General features: G+C 36.8%; 1 protein-coding gene across 3 annotated transcripts in view; it reads left to right on the top strand.

The window, feature by feature from the left end:
• Window positions 1-298: 298 nt before the first annotated feature.
• sipa1l1 (signal-induced proliferation-associated 1 like 1) overlaps window positions 299-11,918 on the top strand; it is an 87,042-nt gene continuing 75,422 nt past the window's right edge. For 2 of the 3 annotated variants that reach the window (XM_028439325.1, XM_028439326.1), the window contains exon 1: window positions 299-410. The gene's annotated coding sequence lies outside the window, so the exon portion shown is untranslated. The remainder of the gene's footprint in view (window positions 411-11,918) is intronic. The other variant, XM_028439324.1, reaches the window with a different exon arrangement.

The following is an 11,918-nucleotide window of genomic DNA, read 5'->3' as shown; positions in this document are numbered from 1 at the left end:
TGGGGTCACAACCCTAAGGTTGAAAAACCCTGACCTATAAAGACACATTTGCAGCCTCAGTGTTAATCTAAACCCAAACCGGTCTCTTTAACACATTTACATGCAGTTATATATAAAGAAAAATAAAATATATAAAGGAAAAAAAATAGCCCGACCGTTGCCACGGCAACGCTCTCTCCGTTCTTCCATCCATTCAAACATGCACTTTTCATTCAATGCGTTCTCGCGAGAGTACACGCTTCTCCGTAGTACGATTTGGCGTAGTATCGCGAGAGTTGGGCTCCTCGAGAGGCGGTGACCTCATCGTGGTGGCGAGGCGGAGCGAGCAGCTGCAACTTTGGATGAACTTCTGATTTGAACAAACCGAGCGGCGGTCGGTGGAGTCCTCACGGAGAGAAACACGTTAAAAGGTGAGGCTACTTACACGTTCGCTGTTAAACGTGAGCAGCCGCTCCGTGTGGGAGCGTTTATGTTGTGTTTGGTGGCCAGCGGGATGGGTTTTTGTGTGTGTCCGTGTTTGAAAAAGGCAACACAAAGGTTGGGGAATGCTGGAGGTGTGTGAGTGAGGACGAAACACAGGCTTTAGATGTTTGTGTAGCCGCGCATTTATCATCAAACATCTACCTATTCATGCATTCATGGAAGGAGATTCATTAGATAAAGAAATGCTTTCCACAGCTGTGCAGCCTGGATGGTAACGATACGTTTCAGACTGGTGCAGTTTATTTGAATAAGATCTGACATTAGTTGGCAGCTTTCTATCAGTCTCTGGGTTCTTCTTCTTCTTCTTCTTCTTCTTCTTCTTCTTCTTCTTCTTCTTCTTCTTCTTCTTCTTCTTCTTCTTCTTCTTCTTCTTCTTCTTCTTCTTCTTCTTCTTCTTCTTCTTCTTCTTCTTCTTCTTCTTCTTCTTCTTCTTCTTCTTCTTCTTCTTCTTCTCCTCTGCAGATGAAACTACTGCACACACACAGAGATTCGTCATTCTTAAAAAAAAAAAAAAAAAAACATGAAATCTTTAAGAGATTAGCGTCAGATAATGAGGATTGTTTGTAACTGAGATGTCCAGTTCTAGTTCCTGTTTCTTTCTACTCTTTGGATGCTGCAGGAAAAAAAAAAACAAAAAAAAAAACATTCCTTCTCATCAAGAAAAGAATGAATGGCATTTCTCTAAAGAGGCAACAAGCATTTCTTTTGACACAAATCATCTTACCACAGATGCTAAGCACTAATACTCAACCCAGCATGGTGTCAACAGCAGTCTGTGCAGGGAAAGTCTGAAAGTTGATACCTGCAAAAGAACTGTTCTAGGTCATTTCTAAGTAATGTGTCATTAAGGAGACTGATGCATGTAGAGTTTGCATGAAAAACAGCTTTAAGTTGTATATCCTCCTCTGTCAAAGATGAGCTCATTAATCAAAATGGCCGTCAGTGTGGTCCTTTCTGTTCAGCAGTGTGATGTAATAGAAGTGCTACTTTAAAGTGCCATTGATGTGTTGATCTTCAAGTGATCACAAATGATCGAGACAGCTGTTTGTTAAAGTTGTGTGTGTCTGTGATAGGGCTGGAAAATATATCAAGATTCGAGATATATCTTAGAGCTGGGCGATTTTTTTTTTTTTTTTTTTTAAAGAAGAATTGGAGTTTCGATTCGATTTTTGATTTCAATGCACTGCAGACATGAGATATTGTCAAAAGCTTACATTTTCTGATTAAGAAATCAGATAACTACATATTTTATAACATGTATCATTACAATTAAAAAAAAAAAACTCTTCCTTTAGCATCTCAGCATAGTGCGAATAAAAAAATAAACATGCCCGTGGCATACATATAGCCTACTCAAAGGGTAAACAAAGAGGGGGCTTGCTCACTTCATGCAATGGTTGGTAACCCACAAGGACGGAATGCGAAAAAGTCTGAAAAAAAAAAAAATATATATATATGTATATATTTTTTTTTCCCAGCTCGAATTTGCTAAATAAAAATTGTTTTTATGTACAAATTCGATTCATCGATTAAATCATTTTTTTTTGTCCATCTCTAATATATCAAGTTTTCTTATTTTGACCATATGGAAAATTACAAGATCGCCTATATCGGGGATGTCAAGCTCATTTTTGTTCAGGGGCTAAATACGGACCATGTGACCTTAAGTGGGCCACAGCTTTTTTGTGGGAAAAAGAGCAAATTCAACATTAATGTGCCTCTGTTTGCACTTCCATGTATATATAAATTATATATAACTGGTAATGTATGTGAGTATATCAGTCCCTGCAGGATCTTCACTGGAATTTCCCTGATTTTGGGGGGGGGGGGGCTAAAATATCTATAACTGAATTAGTTGGTCATTTACAAAATGTTTCATGCTCATTTCTACTTTCTCGAGCGGTCCGAATTTGATTTGGCCCCCGGGTCTTGAGTTTGACATGTGTGGCCTATATCAATATATATATTATCGCTTATTTTTTTTATGACAATACTTGATTAAGGAGTCACTGCTTTCTATATTTCTCTAAACAGCAGGAAAAGCACCATTAGATGGATTGATGATTGTGTCCTAACCAAGATCTACCACTAAACAACTCACTCACACGTGCTGTCCCTTAGAGGAGAAAAGGCCAGAAGTGACACACATTGTGCAGCTGTTTGATAATAAATGTGTCTGTGTTGCATTTTGTATCAGCAAATTTAACCCAGAATTGTCCTTTTTGTAAGACTTTATTTGAATTAAAAATTATCGTGATTTATATTTGGGGTATTCCGATATTGGGTATCGGTTCGATATCAGCCAAAAAAAAAAAACGAATATCGGATTTTATCGGACTGCATCTAAAATCTCCGATGTAAGGGCTCCGATAACTTTTTTTTGTTTTTTTTGACTCTGCCCTCAGTTGTTCCCACCATATACAGACAGTAAAAAATAACTAAAGTGAACTTGAATTGCTGACTATTGTTCTCTGTTTGAGTAACATCACTTGATCAAGCCTTTTCTAACATTCCATACTACAAAATAAGTAATAAAAGTATGTATGATTCGTGCTGATATTGTATCGGATCGATATCAGTATCGGCCAATACTGCAATATCGGTATTGTATCAGAAGTGAAAAAGTTGTATCGGGACATCCTTAGTCCTAACCAAGATTTACCACTAATCAAGACACACTATAGACCTCACTCACACGTGCTGTCTCTTAGAGGAGAAAAAGCATCTGTTTGATAGTAAATGTGCCTGTGTTGCATTTTGTATCGGCAAATTGAACCCAGAATTGTCTTTCTTATAAGACTTTATTTGAATTAAAATGATTGTGATTTATTTCGCATGTCGACATTTTGAGAAAAAATATCGATATGAGTTTTGGTCCATATCGGCCAGCGCTAGTGTCAGTGTGTGTGCCTTGGTGTCACACAAACACAGATTTCCCTTGTAAAACCACCCCATATGGATGCTGTCTTCTATTGGTGCTTCCATCTCCTGTGGAGACTGTACCTGTGGAGGTTGCCCTGAGGCGACTAGCTCCAGCCCTCCAGGCTTTTCACACATACACACACACAGAAACACACACACATACAGTCGTTGATGGGTTCACAGCTTTCATGGAAACACTCGGCGGCATCTTCTTTTAAACTCGTATCACAGCAGCATTTGAGATTTCCCCTGGGAAAACGGGATTTGATTGTGTTCTTCACCTTGCTGGGAGCACTTTCATCGCTTTGACAAGAAAATGCGCAACGTATTGTGTTTTTTTAACACTTTAGTATCTCAGCGTTTTCCTGTGAATGCCAAGGCTGCAGAGACCTGGGGCCTGTGCCACGTTCACATTATTAGTGAAAAAGCTTCTAAGCGTGTGGGTGGTGGATCCTTGTTTTGTCACATATGAAGCTGGCCATTTAAAGGGAAGGAGAGGTAAATTGTGTGGCGAGAATAGATGATAGGAGCTTTTTTTTTTTTTTTTTACAGGTTGCTGTGATTCTCATTTTCTTTGTCATTCCTGGATGGATGTTTTTGAATTTAACAGCTGGAAGCTTTCTCTTCTAAAGCGATTGGGCTCCATCTGTTGTTAGCAAAGTAAGGTGAATTCTTTTCGAGTTTCAAATCAAGTTTTCGAGATCTTGAGCAAATCCTGTCAGAATAAATTAGAGTCTCTCTCTCTCTCTCTCTCAAATGCTAATGTGTGTCCTGACTGATTTATGAAGCTGAATTCTTGGCTGCAAACCTGGAATAAATCCGGCAAAAGCAAAGTTTGTCTTCAAAGAACTTATTTCATTCTCATTCCAGCCTAGTTTACCATGTTTTATAACCTTCCCCTCTAGACTTAACGTACCCCAATCTACCCATTGTTCTGTTCCTGTCTGTCTACATTAGGGCTGTGTATTGCCTGGCATCAGGCGATACGATTCGTATCCCGATACATAGGTCACAATACAATGCAATAGGAATGTGCGATCGTTTATGATTTATCGTCAAAAACATTCTCACCGGTAGGAATTTGTCATCCCACGATATAAACGATAAATTCCCATGTCAGAAATTAGTGAGGGCCACGGGCCATTTGTCTCTCATTTTAGCTAAGAATGCCCCAAAAATGTGTTCCACGGGCCAAAACTGCCCTTTTGTTGTCAACTTAATATTCTCTGCAGTGGAAACTCTGACGTGCACCGCCCCTTCACATACCGCTCTCTGTCTGTGTGTGCGCGGTGCTCGTCTCAGCTACCTGAAGCTGCCGTGCTGCGATACAACACGGACGCAACACACGCTACTTGGTTAAAACCAGATAACCATCCAACAAAGGGAACCGATTCAAGTTCCTCCGTCAGATCCACCCAAAGTTCCACAAACACGAGGACAGAGATGAACCTGTAGCAACGATTATGAACTGGAACCTCAACCAAAGCTAACTATGCTAAGCTAACACACCGACACACTTGTATGGAAGGATAAAAGCTAAACATGTCACACATTGTGTGAAATAAATGTTAGCATAAAATTAATGTCACTATTTATCCGTCCCAATTTGTGAAACGCAATATTTTTTTTAATTATATTTCAAATGTTCACAGACAAAGCTGTTCCCATTAGACTAAACTAACTATTGAGCTTATTACACCTAAATATACTGAATGATTAAATCATCAGCTTGATCTGGTTTAATTATAGGAAATCAGATAAATATTTATCAATCATGACTTTATGTAACTCATTATCAGATAAATGAACAAGATTCAGCAGCAGTAAAAACACTAATGGAGTTATTTGTGCTTTTCATGTGCTTTTTTTTTTTAGAACATAATTTTATTTCAAATGAGGACATAAATTAATTACATACAATAACACTAATCGTGACCCACATGCATAAATAAATTCCATAAAATATCAGCTCATGAACTCTTTGAGTCAGCAGTTATTGTAGCCTTTTTAAATGTGTCTAATGTTGATGTATTCACATTTATTTGTGTTTGTAAAGAACCTGTTTACACTACGTTGTGAATTTTTTTATTTATAGTTTTTATTTATCGCGATTTTTATCATTATAAATAGCAGAAATTATCGGAGTAATTTTTTTATTTGTCAATATTGCCGATCCCTACGATGCAATATATCCCGATAGCAAAGTATAAGGCAATGATAATATATATGACTTAAGAAACAACTAAATTAGATTTTATTGAAAAAACACAAGCTGGTCAACATGCCCAGGTTTCAGTGCACTTCTTTTTGCAGTTACAATGTCTCCTGCAGTGGAAAAGACTTTCTTGGTTATTTAAAGGTTGAAAAAAATATTAAAAAAAGTTTTTTTTTTTTTTTTTTTTTAAATTAAAAAAAAAAATCAATATGGATGCATTTAGAATCGATCCGAGAATCGAGCAACGTAATATCGATTTTTTTTCAACACCCCTATTCTACATCCAACCCCACTTTACTTACTGTGAGTGTCTTCTACCCCCTCATGTTCTGTGATAGAGGTTTGCCTGTTGACATTCCCTCCATCCTCTTTTTTTACCCCCCATTGTTTGAAAAATCATATTTAAAAATAGCCATGCATGTTTACAGTGTTTTTACTTAACTTCGCCTATTTACATTATTTGCGAATTTCCCATTTGTGTCCTCAATCATAATCTGATTCTTTATTGCATACTTTTCTACTTATTTTATAGTTGGCTCATCCAAACACTTACCGGTTTATAGATTGCTCATTTAATCTACAAAAATAACTTAAAGTGAGGTGCAACCCTCTTAGAACACATACCGTACACGGGGTTCTTACCAGGAATTTTTCACAGCATAAAGGGGCGGCGTGAGCGAGCGCCACTGTTGCTGAAAACTTTGAAAATAATAACACTTTGTGGGCCAAACGTTTTGAGAATCCTGACCAGGTATTAAAAGATGTCCCCAAATTGTACCAAACATGCTAAATAGGGTTAATATAGTCAACCACTGTTATTAAATTAGCGTTTTATATGCATGAGAATTTCCGTAAAAGGGATGGTTGAAATCATGCGATAGCCTCATTGTAAGACCCTCAGCCACCCATTTAATGCATGCTGTACAGCATAGCCATGGACGCTGATGAATAGTTGACTTAACTGGCCTACCGTAGTTTTGTGTGAAGTAAGGATTGACAGTGACTCGAGATATGATGCATGAAAATATCTTGTATTCATTTCAGAAAACTCAACTTTGATCTTTTTTTTAAATATACATTCACTGTTTTGTCATTTTCTGACCCGCTTGCTCCATTTCAGGGTTGCAGGCGAATGTAAATGATCGTTCTTTGGAAATTTAGGAATCAGTAAATTTCAAGAACGAAATCGGGAAAAAACGTTTATCGATTTATTTTCACCACCCCTAACACTAAATGGGGTTGGCTAATCAACCCTAAAGTATAAACCCTGGACAATCAACAAGTAGGGCATCCCATTTCACCTCCTGAAAAGGAAATCACAATATTTATTTTATTATTATTTTTTATTACTATTTTTATTATTATTGAACAAAATCAAGCAGAAATTGCAACATGACATGGAATATACCTGTACATGCTTGTTTTGGGACAATATCACGCATTTATTTTGAGTGAATGAGTGGGAAAAAAGATTGAAAAGGCCACAAAATCTGACAAAATATAACACATTATTAGAGAGTTCACCTACTGAAATGGAATTAGCTGAATGACATGAACTAAACCCTCACAGATATGTTTTGGGACAATAATGTCACACATTTTAACTATGTTTTTCACGATAAAATGGGTGGTCTAACGTCTCGCAAGTGCAGTTAATTATTTGACAGACGTCATATTCTGTGCAAAATCTTGCGTGATTAAGGCAAGTGTTCTTTCAACCCACTAATGCAGCGTATAAATAAAATAAAATAAAATTAATAAAAATAGTTAACTCAATTAACCTTATTAAGCATGTTTGGAAGGATTTCAGGAAGTTTAGCAGATACTAAAGTCATCCAGTTTCATTTATTAGCATCAGCGTGACAGCGTTGCTGGGCAAACAAAAAACCCAAAGGCCTGAACCTCTATGAATCTGGCTACATCTTGGGACCAGATATCACAGCACCTCTTCAGAGGTCTGGTATAGTGTAGATAAGCTGTGACCGTATAAAATCTGTAGGTAAACATCAGTGAGTTCTTTTGAACTCACCCATTGTACCCACTGTCTCCAGTTTGTCCAGACTGTATACCGTACTGGTGGTAGCCGGGTTCCCCAGCTGAGCGGCTGCTCTTTCCGTCCTTCACTCCGCTTGGCGCGTTCTTCCCCGCCCCCTGTCCTAGGTTCGATAAACGCGCCCCACATGCGCTCAGTGCGCTCTACCCCGCCCCCCAATGCACTCTGTTGCTACGCGTGTCCGGACGCCTCAGCACGTAACTCCCCTCTTCCTTCTTTGGATTTTCAAAATAAGGTCACCCTACTTGCACTCGCACAGATGCAACCAGATGAAATTTTCACTCACACACTGAAAAAAATACTTGCATGTGCGACCAATTTGATCGCAGTCTCGAGCCCTGATTTGGTCCTTAAACATTATTGGTGAAAACTCAAATTACCGCCAAACGGCAAACAAATTGCAGGATAACATCATCACTAGCCGAACATCAACGCATTGCATGAGATTTTAAACGGGATTATAGGTGGTAGAGTTGGACACATTTGTTAGTTTTTCACACTTTAAAAATATTAAATCTAGGGCTGGGTGATTTGGCCAAAACCCATATCTCGATTTTTTTTCTCAAAATGGCGATATATGATATAAATCTTGATATTTTTCATTCAAATAAAATCCATCCAGAAAAAAAATTCTCAGTTAAATTTGCTGATGCAAAATGCTACAGAGGCACAGTAGGTGTGGGAACCTCTGGGTACCTCACGATACGATACATGATACATGATACAAAGCTCACGATAACAATTATCTCACGATATGACGATACTGCGATTATTGATATATTGGTCAGAAATCAATCTACAACATAACAAGAAAAAAAAAAAGATTAAGTGAAAAAATGCAATTTTTATTTTATATCTCTGCAAGACAATACATTGAAAAAGTGTCCTTTGAACAGTGACACTATTTTAGTGCAACTTTTCTGTAAATAAGTGTCAACATACCAATGTAAACAAATAAGCATCTCCAATAATGCTTTCTGTAAACAAAAAATAGGGTCTTTCTTACCAGTGACACCATTATAGTGCAATATTCCAGTAAACAATATATTGGTTCCTTCAACAAACAGTGACAACATTTCTGTGAAGACCTACCTGAACATTTTAGTGAAAAAGCAGAAAAGGTTTTGAAAATAATAAAACAAATCTTAAATCCCAAAATAAAAATAAAAAAAAAAATTGGTATTTAGCGCGAGCACATCGATAATCGATCGTGCCAAAAAATATCAAGATATCTCACTGTATCGCGATATCGTCACATTCCTATGGCCTAGCCTTAATTCAATTTTAGGGTGAAAAATAGCATGTTAATTAGGGGTGGGGGAAATAATTGATGCATCGTCATTCAGACATAGTAATCGATAATTAATGCAAACATTTTCACTAATAATTTATTTAAATGATAAATTTCATGAAATAGTGACGATGCACTGTTAAAAGATATTTTTTCGTAAATGAATGATATTATTCCAAAACATGCATCTGTGTCATGTCTGGGCAAGATTTTAAATAAAGAGAGAAATGAAAAATGCAAAAATACACAAGTTTAGTTTTGCTCTCTTTACTGTGAAACCAATATGCAGAATGGCACACGTTAAATGTATTTATTATCAAGGATCAAGAGTGATTAAAGGTGAACTTTTTGTTTATATTTTTGTTTAGATGACAGAATGTTGTTTAAATTGGTCTCTGTTTAACATCAGTGATTCATTCTAATACACGTACGCTCACACATACTTGTGTGTTTGTGCAAGAGAAAGCTAGAAAATGAAAGCACACTAGAATCAGTGATTGGAGAGCCCATTTTAAAAAATATTGTGTTTTTTAGCTGTAGACTGGATGCAATAGCTTCATTTGGATACAGGAAATAACAATGATGAAAAATAATACCTTCAGGTGTTTCTGTCAGTGTCAGTCAACCCGTTTACTCACTCCCTCCCAAGCCAAGGTGAAAATGTGGCCAGGGTTTTTTAACACGTCTCAGACGGTGCTTTCCCATCTTTTTTTTTTCCGATTACGCATCCTTCCTTGTAGGCGATTGGAATGAAAGTGAAATCTTTTAAGAAATACCACAGTAAGAATCTTTCATACATGGAAATGAGTCCAACTGCAGGGCAGGGTTATTCATCATATCTCTCCGATGGTCTGATGTCGAGATCTTTTTTTTTTTTTGGTCTTGATGGATGGATTTAATTTACACTTTTATGCACAGAAAATATGAACAGTGAACACAGAAATGTCACTGATAATCTCTGGAAAGCAAACACCAAGCTGTGTGCGTTGGTTCCTTGTTCTTTCAGATTTCTCTCACTGAGGTTGAATAAGAGGAAAATGAAGGCATGAAGTGTAACATGCTGCAACAGGGTCATTAAGATGTGCTTAATTTCTGGAGAGCTGGCTAATCTCTGGTTGACATGATAATGGTAATTTCATTTTAAATGGAAGTGTTATTTAGAGTCTTTGAACCAAAGAGCATGTAGAGAGTGCCTCTCATTGAATAGCAGAGCTTTCAGAATAAAAGTAGCAGCACAGGTGGAGGAAATACTTCTAAACAAGCTGGCACAATCTAATTCAACCTGGTGAACAACAAAATGTGGGAATGGTTAAAAAAAATCTAGTAGGGGTGAGTATTGGCAAGGATGTTACAATACGGTACGTATTGCGATACTTGGGTCACGATGCGATATCACAATATATTGCGATATTCTACTTGGGCTGAACGATTTTGGAAAATAATCTAATTGCGATTTTTTTCTTCAATAATGCGATTTAATATGTGATTATTTTTTCAAGGGTGTCTTGCTACGTATTTTTCAATGAACACAAGCAATAAATCAATCTGTTTCATAATAAACAATTTCAAATTGATTTAAACTTTAAATAAATATAAAATATAAATTTTAAAGCACAGATTACAACAATAAAGCAAACAAATCTGTGGCGTTACCTTTTCAACATATTTAACTTAGTTCACGTTTCATGAAACATGTAAACATGTGAACTGCACTTATTAAACACTCTCTGAACTTAACAGGACAGTACAAGACAGGACAAGAAAAAAATTAATTAAAAAAATGCAGCCTTTGCGATTAGAAAATCATATTTTATGATATTGCGATCATATTGCAAATGCAATTAATCATTCAGCCCTATATTCTACCCAGTTATTATCAAAATTAAACGTAGCGATGAAAAATCAAGTTGCTGTATATGTTCATCAGAAGATATTGATCATTCAGAGGACAAAATTGAGTCAAAACTATTTGCTTCAAAACATCCTATTTATTCGATAAAAAAAAAAAAAAAATCAATTTCAAATTGGTACCCAAGAAAATTGTGAAAAGGATTTTTTTTCACGCCCCTATTAACTAGTAATTAGATAACATTGTGTCCAAAGGCTTGAGTACATTACTGCTTGTGTGCTTAGTCACACATTTGAAGTGCAAGCCAGCGTTCTGTACTCCCTCCGTAAACAGCTGTGCTTTCTCTGATATGTGAAATTGCGTACCTCTTTTGATCCATGTTGTTTTGTAAAAAATAATTCAAAAACAATCTGAAACCCCAGGTTGGGCTTTGACAGGGCTTTCTGGAGCCAGGAAAGAAAAAAAGATGTCTCCTTGGGAAGCTGTTCATTTCAACAATTTTCTCAAAGGTGAGGGGGCTTAAAACCATTATTTTCATGTGCAAGAAGCCTTCCTTTTTCTGTGTTTCCTTATTGGTCCGGTGTAATTATTACTTAGTATGGTTGTAAGCGAATTAAAACAGATGAAAGCCACTTTGATTATTATAAAACATCAGATGGCAGCTTTGACAGATGTGCTAAAAACAATGACGGTGCTAATCCACGCAGAAGTAAACAGAAGGAACATAGCATACAGAGGAGAGCAGTGAGCGAATTGTGAATGGAGGCTAAAGTGGATTTTACATAATTTCTTTACAAAGTATAAATGGCTATGCTAAGTTAAAGTAACCTGTGAATGCTTAGGCCTACAGTTTTGCATAAACACAGGTTTTTCGTTTAATCTAATGTGCTGTTTTGTTCACCAAAGCAATGAAGTATGCAACAACCACTACAAGCAATCATTCATTCTTGCATTCTTTCCTGCCTTCTTAAGCAGGGTTCACACACAAGGATTTCCTCAGTATGGAGAGATGTTTATCTGTTATAGACCACACACATGAAGATGAAAAAAAAAAACAGTTTTGATTTTCTATTCTTCTATTCCTCCAAGCCAGAAATCTTGCGTT

This window comes from Gouania willdenowi, chromosome 24, assembly GCF_900634775.1.
Source record: "Gouania willdenowi chromosome 24, fGouWil2.1, whole genome shotgun sequence".
Lineage (NCBI taxonomy): Eukaryota > Metazoa > Chordata > Actinopteri > Blenniiformes > Gobiesocidae > Gouania > Gouania willdenowi.
The sequence above is the reverse complement of the archived record's forward strand: the minus strand, read 5'-3'. Positions and strand labels throughout refer to the sequence as shown.